This window comes from Arvicanthis niloticus, unplaced genomic scaffold (genome assembly GCF_011762505.2).
Source record: "Arvicanthis niloticus isolate mArvNil1 unplaced genomic scaffold, mArvNil1.pat.X pat_scaffold_65_arrow_ctg1, whole genome shotgun sequence".
NCBI lineage: Eukaryota > Metazoa > Chordata > Mammalia > Rodentia > Muridae > Arvicanthis > Arvicanthis niloticus.
The window spans coordinates 415232-428083 of NW_023046273.1; the positions used below are offsets into that span (position 1 = coordinate 415232).

At 47.1% G+C, this 12852-nt stretch overlaps 1 pseudogene; it reads left to right on the plus strand.

Annotated features, from left to right (window-relative positions):
* Positions 1 to 6406: 6406 nt before the first annotated feature.
* On the plus strand, positions 6407 to 11881 carry LOC117702291 (MAP6 domain-containing protein 1-like; annotated as a pseudogene).
* The last annotated feature ends 971 nt before the right edge of the window (positions 11882 to 12852 follow it).

Here is a 12852-nt window from a genome sequence, read left to right on the forward strand (position 1 = left end):
CTGAAACCATCTGGCCCTGGACATTTTTTGGTGGGAAGATTTTTAATGACTGTGTCTATTTCTTTAGGCGTTATGGGACTGTTTAGGTGGTTTATCTGCTCCTCGTTTAACTTTGGTACCTGGTATCTATCTAGAAAATTGTCCATTTCCTCCAGATTTTCCAATTTTGTTGAGTATAGGCCTTTGTAGTAGGATCTGATAATTTTTTAAATTTCCTCTCTTTCTGTTGTTATGTCTCCCTTTTCAGTTCTGATTTTATTAATTTGAATGCTGTCTCTGCACCCTTTGGTTAGTCTGGCTAAGGGTTTGTCTATCTTGTTGATTTTCTCAAAGAACCAGCTCCTGTTTTTTTTGATATTTTGTATAGTTCTTTTTGTTTCGACTTGGTTGATTTCAGCCCTGAGTTTGATTATTTCCTGCCGTCTACTCCTCTTGGGTATACTAGCTTCTTTTTGTTCTAATGCTTTCAGGTTTGCTGTCAAGTTGTTAATGTATGCTCTTTCCACTTTCTTTTTGTGAGCACTTAGAGCTATGATTTTTCCTCTTAGTACTGCTTTCAATGAGTCCCACATGTTTTGGTATGATGTGTCCTCATTTTCATTTAGATCTAAAAAGTCTTTAATTTCTTTCTTAATTTCTTCCTTGACCAAGTCATCATTGAGTAGAGCATTGTTCAGTTGCCAAGTGTATGTGGGCTTTCTGTTGTTTTTGTCTATGTCAAAGACAAGTCTTAACCCATGGTGGTCTGATAAGGTACTAGGGATTATTTCAATCTTTTTGTACCTGGTGAGGCCTGTTTTGTGACCAATTATATGGTCTATTTTGGAGAAGGTACCATGAGGTGCTGAGAAGAAGGTATATTCTTTTTTTTAAAGATGAAATGTTCTATAGATGTCAGTTAGGTCCAATTGGTTCATAACTTCTGTTAGTTTCATTGTGTCTCGATTTAGTTTCTGTTTCCATGTTCTGTCCATAGCTGAGAGTGGGGTGTTGAAATCTCCCACTATTATTGTGTAGGGTGCAATGTATGCTTTAAGCTTTAGTAAAGTGTCTTTTATATATGTGGGTGCCCTTACATTTGGGGCATAGATGTTGAGAATTGCGAGTTCCTCTTGGTACATTTTTCCTTTGATGAATATACGAAGTGTCCTTCTTTATCTTTTTTGATTACTTCTGGTTGAAAACTGATTTTATTTGATATTAGAATTGCTACTCCAGCTTGTTTCTTGGGACCATTTGCTTGGAAGATTGTTTTCCAACCTTTTACTCTGAGGTAGTGTCTGTCCTTTCCACAGAGGTGTGTTTCCTGAATGCAGCAAAATGTTGGGTCCTGTTTACGTATCCAGTCTGATAGTCTATGTCTTTTTACTGGAGAATTGAGTCCATTGATATTAAGAGATATTAAGGAAAAATGAGTGTTTTTTCCTGTTATTTTTGTTATTGGCAGTGGAGATATGTTTGTGTAGCTACCTTCTTTTACGGTTTTTAGAAGATTACTTTCCTGCTTTTTCTAGGTTGTAGTTTCCCTCCCTGTGATGGAGTTTTCCACCAATTATCCTTTGAAGTGCTGGATTTGTGTTGAGATACTGTGTAAATTTGGATTTGTCATGGAATATTTTGGTTTCTCCATCAATAATGATTGACAGTTTTGCTGGGTATAGTAGTCTGGGCTGACATTTATGTTCTTTTAGGGTCTGTATGATATCAGTCCAGGATCTTCTGGCTTTTATGGTCTCTGGTGAGAAGTCTGGTGTAATTCTTATGGGTCTGCCTTTATATGTTACTTTGCCTTTTTCCCTTACTGCTTTTAGTATTTTTTCTTTGTTTTGTACATTTGATGTTTTGACTATTATGTGGCGGGAAGTATTTCTTTTCTGGTCTAAACTATTTGGAGTTCTGTAGGCTTCTTGTATATTTATGGACAGCTCTTTCTTTAGGTTAGGGAAGTTTTCCTCTATAATTTTGTTGAGGATATTTACTGGTCCTTTAAGTTGGGAGTCTTCCCCCTCATCTATTCCTATTATCCTTAGGTTTGGCCTTCTCATTGTGTCTTGGATTTCTTGTATATTTTGGGTTAGTAGCTTTTTGTATTTTGCATTTTCTTTGACAGTTGTGTCAATGTTTTCCATGGTATCTTCTGCACATGAGATTCTCTCTTCCATCTCCTGTATTCTGTTGGTAATACTTGTGTCTATGACTCCTGATCGTTTTTTTAAGTTTTCTATCTCCAGGGTATTCTCCCTTTGTGATTTCTTTATTGTTTCTACTTCCCTTTTTAGATCCTGCATGGTTTTGTTTAATTCCTTCTCCTGTTTGGTTGCATTTTCTTGCAATTCCTTAAGGGATTTTTGTGTTTCCTCTTTAAGGGTTTCTATCTGTTCTTTGAGAGTGTTATTTATGTCTTTCTTAAAGTCTTCTATCATCATCATGAGAAGTGATTTTAATTCTGAATCCTGCTTTTCTGGTGTGATGGGGTGTTCAGGGCTTGCTATGATGGGGGAACTGGGTTCTGATGATGCCATGTAACTTTGGTTTCTGTTGCTTACGTTCTTGTGCCTGCCTTTTGCCATCTGGTTAAATCTAGTGCTACCTGTGCTTCTGTCTCTGATTGTAGCCTGCCTTTCCAGTTGTCTCGCTTGTGTTTGGTCTTCTAGGGGTCCAGATGTCTCTATGATTTTTTCTAGCTGCACTGATTATGGTGGTATCTCTAGGATGCCTCAGGATATGGTGCCTCCAAGGTAGCAGTCCAGCTATTTGTCTGCTGTTCTGGGTGCAGTGTCTCCTCTTGGATATCTCAGGATATGTTGTTTGACACTCTGAGTTCAGTTGTTCCTCTGTGGCTCTGGGTTGAGTGGACCTTCCAGTATGTCTCAGGCAGAATCCGGGGTCCACACAACTGCAGACCTGGCAGAGGTCTGGTCTAGGCCTCAGACCCGGGAGATGGGCTGAAGGGGGGTGCTAGCCGGCAGGGGTGGGGGGGAGTATCTGCTGGATTCTGAGCACTCAGGGCACCCAGCTATGAGTTCAGGGTAATATGTGGGTTTTCCTACCTAAAGCTGGTTGTGGGATCTGTGGAGCCCCCAGAATGTGTCTGGCAGCAGTAACTGGGGTGCACTCACCAACAGGCCTCAGACCGGAAGAGGGGCGTGCAGTGGCAGGGGAGTGCTAGCACTGGCTATGGGTTCTATGGATCCCCCAGAATGTGTCTGGCGGAATAGAATCCGGGGTGCACTAACAAGCTGGCCTAGCAGAGGTCCGGCCCAGGCCTCAGACAGGAAGAGGGGCGCGTAGCGGCAGGGCAGTGCTAGCACTGGCTATGGGTTCTATGGATCCCCCAGAATGTGTCTGGTGGAATCCGGGGTACACTCACAAGTTGACCTGGCAGAGGTCCGGCCCAGGCCTCACACCTGAAGAGGGGCGCGTGGCGGCAGGGGAGTGCTAGCACTGGCTATGGGTTCTATGGATTCCCCCAGAATGTGTCTGGCGGAATCCCGGTTGTACTCACAAGCTGGCCTGGCAGAGGTCCGGCCCAGGCCTCAGACCGGAAGAGGGGCGCGTGGCGGCAGGGGAGTGCTAGCGCTGGCAGTGCTTGCTGTTTATGCTCATGGCCTGATCTGGGAAATTGGATCCAGCTCAGTCTAGCCTTGGATCTGAGAAACCACACATTCGCTGGGACTGATGGAGCCTGCTGAAGCCAGCACTGGTTTAGTCTCCAAGAGCAGTTTCCTAAAAACCTGTCAGTCAAACTGCCCTTTCTTTGACTTCCTTCCCAAGGCAAAAAAAACAAAAAACAAAAAAACAAAAAACAAAAACAAAACCACTGTGCCCCCATTGTTGTCCATGGGGATTTAGCAGGAGCCATTAGGCAAGGAAGACGACTTTGGTGACTCCAAAAGCAGTGACATTATTTTGGGTTTTTGGTTTGTATGTTTGTTTGTTTGTTTACTTGGTGTGGTTTGGGGTTTTTTTTGTTTTTGTTGTTTTTTGTTGTTGATTTGGAGAGGTATTTTTGATTCCAATATGGGCTTTCAATAACAGAGAGCTGGATGGGCTCACTTACTAGACCAGGCTGGCCCAGAAATGAAAGAAATCTGCCTGCCTCTGCCTCCCTTATGCCAGGATTAACAATATGCACCACCACACCCAGCCATATTTGCAACTTTTTTTTTTAAGCAGAAACAAGCACCACTTAGCCTGATAAATGAGAAGCCATCCAGTCTTTTGTCTGCCCTGTGGAGGTGTCTTTCCTTCACTGCATCTATGCTGTTGGATGTGTCTGCTTGAGTTAGGAACATTTACAACATTTTAATTATTTGCTCCTTTACTTCTCATGAGCCCTGTAATTTCTTTATTCTCTAGGTAATAATGTCAGTGTGATATGGGACTGAACATGAGCCTGGAAACAAGACAGGAAAGAATGTTAGTCTTCCATGGACGCTTCTGGAGTTTCTGCTTCCAATTTCCTGCCTCCAGCTCAAGCCTTGGCTTCCATTATAAACAGAAATGAACACTTTCCTTCTCAGACCTAACCTTCATCTGCCAGGTTGACTAATCCAAAGACTAGCTCCTGCTTCACAAAGTCAGTTGGTTCTGACTGAGAGAAGACTTTTGGGGGTCCCCATTGTCTTAGTTAGGGTTTTACTGCTGTGAACAGACACCATGACCAAGGCAACTCTTATAAGGACAGCATTTCATTGGGCCTGGCTTACTATCATTAAGGTTCAGTCCACTATCATCAAGGTGGGAATAGGGCAACATCTACGCAGACATGGTGCAGGCGCAGCTGAGAGAGCTACATCTTCATCTGAAGGCCACTAGAAGAAGACTGACTCTTACACGGTTAGGAGGAGGGTCTCAATGTCCACCCGCACAGTGACATACTTCCTCCAACAAGGCCACACCTACTGCAACAAGGCTATACCTAATAGTGCCACTCCCAGGGCCAAGCTTATTCTAACCACCACACCCATGAATGCTCCTTTGGTACAGGTTTTCCAGCTCCAGAGTTAACTGTCAGTATGGGGCCATAGCCAAACTTGGGGTGTTAAACCAGCAATGGTATGCCACTCCAGTACAACTTCCAGCTAACCAAGTTGAGGGAGATGAGCTGACCAACTGGCCCAGACTGGGCAGTCCTCTGAGGTGCAGACTGGATACTTTCCAGGTTCAGCCAGAACTTAGTGTAACTACCACCACTTGTATGATTGCAGGTCTAAGTGCATGCAGGATACACTTGGGAAGCCTTGGGAGGGCAGCTGGAGGTTGTCTCTGTATTTAACTGACCTTCATTCAGGTTGGAATATAGCTCTGCAACGAAACAAGCACACATGCATATCAGGAAAAGAAAACCAGTTTGGGGTTTTACAACCTAGAAAAAGGACGATTGGGAGCTCATGACAGTTCACTGGAAAACTGGATTGGTTGTCACCCATTTAAAACAGCACAGTAAATGGCAAATGGCGGTTCACGAGCTGACTCAAATGGATTTTTCGGAAAACATGGTTCCAAGTCCTCACTTGCATCACCCTCCTTGTTGACCACTACTTCCACTCAGGGTGACCACCGAGCCCCCTTAGCACAGCTGAAACTCTATTTTGCAGCCACCCGTGTCCACAAGCCTCATCAGAGTCCCCTGGCTCCGCCATCGGAGCCTTCTTGATGGACTGTTCCTTTAAAGAAAAGCAGGCAGAGTGACCCCAAGGAAATGCCTCCCTCAGGCCTCGCCCTCTGTGAAGCCCAGGTCTGATTTCTGAGCTCACATTCGGGGGAACTTGTTGGGAGCCGACTTTAGTAGAAAGCGGCTAGATCAACTTTGCAGCCATCTGGAACCATATACCCTGACGGAAAGATTTGGTTTTCAATAGCCTACAACAGCTGAAGCACACTCTGATATCCCACATATTTTGTGTTGCTGTTTACTGCCCCCAGCTGCAAGTTGCACGTGGTGGTCACGCCTGCAAGGCATGCGGTTCACGTGCTGTCCACGTGCTATCTACGCCATACATGCTTGTAAGGCACACATGCTATCCACGCCTGCAAGGCATTGCGGTGCACGTGCTGTCCACGCTATAGACGCCTGTAAGGCTTACGTCATATCAACACCTACAAGGCACGTGGCAAAAGCCTAAAAATAGCTCAGAATTCCCTTCAATAAAGGAGACTTGATCAGAATCTCTGTCTTGTCTCCATTCTTCGCGTCTCTTGCCCCAAGAGCCACACTCTCTCTTGACCAGAGCACTTAGCCCCCAAAGTGCTGAGGCAGAAGTGTTGAGGCAGAATGTGGGCCTCAACAGGAACTCTGGGTTTAACCACGAAGACTGCCCGCAGGCCGTCCTGGTCAGGCACAGAGCTGCGCAGGGGCTGCGGGGTAATGCGCGTGCTGGTGACAGGCGTGCGGCCTAGCGACATGGCGTGGCCCTGCATCAGCCGGCTGTGCTGACTGGCCCAGCGCTGGAACCAGCTTGACTGCTTAGACGTATCGGTGCCGCTGACTCTGCACGGTTACTCGGACCCGGGGAGCGAGGAGCCCGATTCGGACTGCAGCTTCTCCCGCGGGAGCCCGTAGGTTGCAGGCGACCGGGGTCTGGTGGCCGCAGGGGCCAGTCCCTGGTGCCCCCAACCCGGACGGTCTACGTGCTGCCGGTCGGGGACATGGACGCAGCTGTAGTAGCAACCATGTGGGTAGCTGACTGTGGCAAAGGAACGCTTGGCATCTCGACCTGCGGTGGGAGGAAACTGAGTCCTGGAGTCCCAAAGCGGGGTGGGGGGCGAGGAGAGCAGGAAGCCTGAATACCACAGGATCTGGAGAGTGGCAGGGGAGCCTCAGTGTCATCCCTTCCTGACACTGTAGGCACCACCTTGCCTTCCCATCTGCTCCCTACCCTGGGATCCAGGATGAGCACACCTCACAAGGGAGTACCCCCTTCCTCGGTTCCTCCTCCTTCCCTCTCAGATAGTTCTCTTTTAACTTCTGTGGGGTGAGCACTGAGGGCGGTGCATGGCCCCCCATCCCACGCCTCACGCTGTGCCCAGGACCAGTGCCTGCTCTGTTCAAGACCCCACTGAAGGAAGGTCCTTTGCTCCCTTAGCTGCTCAGCTTTGAACAGCTGAGGACTTCCTGCCTCTCTTTCTACACAGAAGATTAATGAATGCTCATAGTGGGGGAATTAGGAATAAAAATAACAAATACCGCCTCAACACCCTTACACCTCCCCTCCCAAACAGATGGATCGTCCTAATTCTTAGTACAAAATGAATTCATACACATTCAGCTTCTTTCATGATCCTATTCTTGCTGTCGCAATGTTTTAAAAATATTTAATATATATTAGTGCGTGGGGGGAGAAGGGGGTGAGCAGGTCAGAGGACAACTTTAGAAAGTCACTCCTCTTCCCCTTCTGCCTTGGGTTCCAGGGATCCAACTCGGGCTGTCAGGCTTGTGCCAGGCAGTCACATCTTCTGAGCCATCTGACAAACATTTAACTACATTACCTTTTTAAAAACCTAATGTAATGTTTGACCATAGATAGATGTTCTGAATGTTAATAACTGTATTGTATGTTAGCCCTTTCTTAGGCATACAGCCATAGGCAGAAGCCCAATATATATATTATTTTTGTCTCATTTGTGATTCCCAATTTGGGACTATTTTAAACACTACCACACATTTGTTACAGGTGTTTAAATACTTTAGGAATTTTGTCATTTAGATTCCTTGTAGGTAGAATGAAAGCTCAGGACTAAGAGGTAATGGGGCTGAGAGGTGGCTCAGTGATTAAGAGAGTGCCCTACTCTTGTGTGGGATTGGAGTTCCAGCACTCAGACCAGGCACCTCATAGTTGCCAGTAACAACAGCTTCAAGGAGATCTGACACCTCTGGCCTCTGGGGCATCCACACTCACTGCACACACTCAACATTCAAGAGATGCACACACATACACATAATTAAAAATAAAACTTAAAACAATAAAAATGGCACATGGGGACGTTGTACAGGTAGATGGTCACAGCCCTGCTGTCCTGATATTGGGGATGGGACGCTGTGAAGCCCTACAGGCAGATGGTGAATCTCAAACACACACATGTCAAAGAAGCAAAGTGCAGGACAAGGCCTTGTGCTCTTGGACTCGTGGAGCTGCTTGGCACAGCTAGGGACAGAGCAGATAGGCCTACTGACTCCTAGAACCCGAATCCTTCTCAGGAGAGGTCTGAATGTTCATGGTTCTTCCAGTGGTCCTGCATGTGCAGCACTTTGCAGTGGCTTGAGATTCTAGCAGTCAAACAATGGCAGGCTTGCAGGGAAGAAAGGAAGCCACCTTTCACAACCATTTAGCAGCTTGGGGACTTTGGTGCAAGCCACTCTTCATGGGGGATATTCCAGAAAATCATGGCTGGTTATGAGAAGCTGTTTTACCCACCCTAAATGTCCTGTAGGGTCCTCTAAGCTCTGTTGGTGGCAAGGTGCTAGCTGTTGCTCTCCACTTAACCTGATGTCTCTACCCCCCCATCCCCCCACCCCGCCCATGGCCTGTTATTGCACTTCCTCTGCAAATGAGGAATTGAGCTGGTAGTTCAAACCACATGGCTCTGAACAGCATAGGAAGGAGTGGGACTCAGGCACCAACTGTGTAGTCCCCGCAGGCTCTCCTTCCCTAACACAGCTTATACAGCTTTGGCCACCTCCTTGGAGACAGTTTCTTAAACTGAGTCTTGAAGCCAGCAGTGGAAAATCACTGAGAGATGGGGGCTTGCCTTTCCCAGTGTAAACTCTGCCATTGGAACATTTGCCTTCCCTGGAGAACTGGAATAGTAAGATCCTGGCTGGCCAGTCACCCCCAAGACCAGCCCAGGAGTATGACTGACCTTCTCCAGCACTAAACTCTCTGGCCTCTAGGACCCCAGAGGCTGGAGTAATCCCATCCTGACTTCCATCTTCTGAAATGTACTTCCCCCAAGTGAACTGCTATAGGCATTCAGAAAACAATTTAGACCCGAAAGTAATGAAACAGGTTTATGGCCACTCCTGACCTATAGTCTTTCACTGCCATGGGTCCGCTAGGGCCTGCATCTCTCCCTGCTAACAGGTCCTGCTTCACTTGGCTTCTGGTCATCATGGAAAGAATGATCTGCCTTATTTGTCTGGCCAGATAGGCACCAGAGCCTTAAACAGCTGCCTTGGAGCTATCTGGCTAGCTCCTCCCAGAACAGTGCTTCCATAAATTCCTTCGAGGCTGGTCAGGTCCATGAAAAATGTGGAGAAAGAAGTACCTGGGTATGGTAGTGCACACCTTTAATCCCAGCACTTGAGAGGCAGAGGCAGGTGGATCTCTAAGAGTACAAGGTCAGCTCTGGTTTGTATAGCAAGTTCCAGGCAGCCAAGGCTACAAATTGAGCCCATGATGCTTTGTAAGAAGCACAGTGAGGCTTGTGTTTTTTCATTAATCTTGGTGTAAGCTATAGTTCACCTTACTCATACTCCTCCGTGAGTAGCCGGGCTCTGGGAATTCCACCTCTGATGTTGCTTCTCTATTCCACCACAAGCCCTCTTGATTGGAACACCTCCTGAAACACCCCAGGGACTGCTATAGGTACTTCCTGCTTTGAGTCCCCAGCTGTCACCTCAGAGAAACTGTCTTAGGCTGCCTGGAGCACAGCTCAGAGATAGTTGGGGACAGAAGGGCATGTTCATGGGGAGCCCCTGCATTCCCAGGAGAATGAGAACAGCATGTGGTTTAGACAGCTGGTCTTTAGAACCTTGAAGCTTCAAGAAGCAAAAATTATGACAGGCCCTGGCTCAGCTCTTCCTTATACCCAAAATTCTGAGTGTTGACCACAGCAGACAACAGCTCCTCTTGCCCATGCCATCTGCCTGCCCAGCGAGGATCAGCTCTGACGCTGCCAAGAAAAGAATCCCTTGTTGTTTTCAGGGTATAATCTGGACCAGTGTAGGGAGGGCCTAGCACAGGCAGGCACTGGCCCTGGCTGGCTGAGCCCCGTGCCTGTGGTCATGGGGGGATGATACAATACAACGGCCTTCGAGTTTACCATTTAGGAGGGACTCTGACAAGATTAAGAGGTCTCCAGGAGTAGAAGAATTGAGCATTTTCAGTGAGTGACAGGGGCCTGAGTTAACCTGTCCTTTCCCTCCAGAGAAGAGGCCCATGGGAGCTCAGACCAGCTTGAAGGTTTTTGTTTTGAGATGGCTACTGTAGTTCTCTTTTCAAAAAGACATTTTAAAAGAGATTTCGTTTTACTTTTAAAAGTCATGTGTATTTCTGTTTGTGCTTGTGAGGGCAGGTTCCTGACAAGCCAGTAAGAGGGCAGCAGGTCCCCTAAAGTTGGAGTTCCTGGTGATTGTGAGGTGTGGGTGCTGGGCACCCAACTACAGCCCTTTGCAAAAGGAGTATACGCATAACTGCTAAGTCATCTATCAAACCCTGTGATTTATCAAGGAGTTTTTGGGTTGTTTTACATCTGTTGTGCCTGCGTATGTACATGCATGTCATGTGCATACATCACAACCCACATGTGGAGGTCAGAAGACTGGTGGGACTCTTTCCTTCTGTCATGTGAGTCCTGACCATTGCTTATGGCTAAGCCTTCTCTTTCTTCCAAGGTGTAAGCAGATGTACCATTGCTGGGCTGGGCATTGTCCACACTGACAATTCTCTGCACCTAAGTGGGCGTGAAGGTGACAGCCTTCACTGGCTCTGGACTCCCTACTAAGTGGCCTGTAATCCCGAAGGGCAGTGTCAGGTCTCAGGAGGGCTGTAAGCACTGGGGCTTGTCTGTCTGTAAGGCAGATGTGTGCTGGATGCTGCCTGATGTTCACCTGCATGAAAGTTTTCTGCCGCTACCCTCCTGGGCTTGAGTGGCTGAGATTTCTTGGTGGAGCATTCAGAACGGAAGAGCAACTCTTCCTAAGATGGTCCATCTGCTTAGAGCAACTGGTGCATCTGGTCCTGCTTGTGCAGGAGGATAAGGACTCAGTAGGAAGTGAAGCAGACCAGCAGTGAACAGGGCTTCTTTAAAGGTGCAGAAAATGAATGACTGACCCTGTGCAAGGTTGCGATTGTATTCTGTTGCAGACAGGAATTCCAAGCTTGGACTGGAGTGAAGCCCTTAAGATCCACAAAGGCCAGAGCAGCCAGAGTCATTACAACTCACAGCTCCAGATGGGACCTCAGCCCTGGGGCCAGCTTCCAGGTCAGCCTGAAGGTGGGGAGACAGATGATTGTTCAGAATCAGGTTTTGATGGCATGATGGTTAAGGACAGGAATATCCAACAAAATATACCTCAGAAAAGCTCCTCTGTCATTGGCTAGGTAGCATCTTTGGACTCCCTAGTGAGCAGTGTCTGTCCTCCTAAACCCCAGCCTGTGTCCTGACTACTACTAGGGCTAGTGACTTTCAAGTGTGGGAGCGTAGCTCAGTGGTGGACTACATACACAGGCCCTAACTTCTGTTCTCAGTATAGCCCTGTTCCCTGTGGAAATACTAAAACCAAACTGACTCAAGAAATACTAAAACCAAACTGACTCAATGTGAGGCTCCCAGCACTACAGGACTATTTAGCATCTTCATCCCAACTAAAGGGCAGAGGGAAGCAGAACAGGTTCACGTTCCCCACGATCCACCATAGTAGTGACAGTTCATTCTGTTAACTTCCACTGTGAACTGCTGCAAGGGGCAAGGAGTTCTCTTCTCAGAGCCAGGGACTGGGACAGGTTGAGGGAGAAGCCCACTGACACTGCCACACTTTCTTTTTCAGGTTCCAGAGGTGAGAAAATTCACACCTAATCCCTCAGCCATCTTTCAGACATCAGCTCCTCAGACTCTCAATGTGTGACCAGTGGAAACCATGGTTGGGAAAGCCAGACCCACCAGGCAGAGTCCTGGCCTGGTCCTCTGCTTACAGGACTAGCGTGGCTGCTGGCATTGGGCATAGTGTGGAGGCAGAGGGACAGTGTACCACCTGCTGCACTAAGCTTCTCCATCTGTCCTCCAGAAGTGGCAGGGAGGGAAACTTTCTTGTCTTGTCATTTGACATCCTTCAGTTTTTAAATCTGATGATCCATCCAGCTGTGACCTGAACTACTCCAGACTAAGAAACGTGACCACTATCAAGCCTTTGGTAGGTTGGTTTCACACTTTGGATGGTTTTCCCAAGATGCACAATTTTTGTTTTTTTTTGGGTTTTTCTTTAGATGACTTACAGTAGCCCCAGGCAGTATCCCCATCCTTTTGCAGTGCTTACCATTAAGTAATTTAGCCCAGCAGTGGTGGCACAAAACCTTTAATCCCATTGGAAACAAAGGTTGATCTCTGAGTCTGAGGCCAGCCTGGTCTGCAGAGCGAGTGACAGGACAGCCAAAGCTGCATAGAGAAACTCTGCCTCAAAACAAATGAGGATGGGGGGTGGGGGGATCCATCTTAGGTTGCCAGGAGTGATGCCTTTAATTCCAGCACCATAGAGGCAGAAGGATCTCTGAGCTCAATGCCTTCCTGGTCTACATAACAAGTTCCAGGAAAGCCAGGGCTACACACCCCATTTCAAAACAACAAAACCCTTTAGGGGTTTGTGTGTGTGTCTGTGTGTGTGTGTTTTAATATATAATCACTTGCACACAACTCTCAAGGTAGTGATATGTATCCAGGGAGATCATGCATATCTTCAATTTCAAACATACTTTCTTTATAGCCGAGATGATTCTGTTTCAAGCAAACAATTCCTAGAAGTGGGACACTGTAAGCATGAACGGCACCCATCCCATGTTGCTAGGGGCTGAACCCTGTTTTACTAATTTGTCTCCCCTCAACACAAAGGGCCTACCCTGCATACTCATGAGGAGT